Source organism: Austrofundulus limnaeus, unplaced genomic scaffold (genome assembly GCF_001266775.1).
Source record: "Austrofundulus limnaeus strain Quisiro unplaced genomic scaffold, Austrofundulus_limnaeus-1.0 Scaffold43, whole genome shotgun sequence".
NCBI classification, from domain to species: Eukaryota; Metazoa; Chordata; class Actinopteri; order Cyprinodontiformes; family Rivulidae; genus Austrofundulus; species Austrofundulus limnaeus.
Window position 1 is genome coordinate 234,811 of NW_013952445.1, and position 907 is coordinate 235,717.

The following is a 907-nucleotide window of genomic DNA, read 5'->3' on the forward strand; positions in this document are numbered from 1 at the left end:
TGGGAAGGTTCTGGAGTCAGATTGTACGTTCTCTTACCAGCTTCTTATCACCTGATGCCCAAGGTGAAGCAGCAACGATGTGTTTGCTTGTGTGTGTGCTGTAAGGCTCTAACTCAATTTTACAGACATTCCACTAAAATCTGGCGTGGTTATTGCCAAGAGTCATCCTCAACATTTCCTCTGAACAGTTCTTATAAACTTTCTACATGTTGCACAACAGCAGGACCAGTTTTAAGCTTGGTGGATTATAACTCAGTCCAAAAGCTTAAATGGGCAATATCATGTAAAATCTTTTTTTTTTAAGTTTTATATCATGTGTTATGGACTAATTATCTATCTGTTTCACCTTGACACTGTCCAGTACTCATATGTCTTATGATCATTGTCATATCTGTTTGCCCAGACATCAGGACTCCACAACGGACTGAGCTCTCTTGTTTGATAAGATACTCTTTGAGCTGAGAGCCCTGTGATTGGCTGGACAGTACATTAGTCGATCTGTGATTGGTTATAAGCACGTCATATGATGTTATCATGGTGTTTATTATTGGCTGTGTCCGCTGACGTGTCAGCGACAAGCTGACAGAGCTTGCTGATTGAGTCCTGTTTGTTTGTCGCTCAGAATTAAATCATTATTTACGACCATACACGCAGACTTTYYKKGCATTATTCCAACGTGTTTCTGCATTCTTGGTAAATCTTGCGACGACATCATGTTATAATGTTATACTCATGTTTGTTCACGCATGTTTGAGAAATCCTGCAGCGTTTTTAGGCAGCCATGCTGAGGAGCAAAACGACAGGTGGGGGCCAGAAACGCCTTTTGGAACCAGAAACACCCCTGGGACGTGTCTTTAAGCTGAACTTCCTCATCACGGAGCACACCCCCCCCCCCCCCACCCCACCC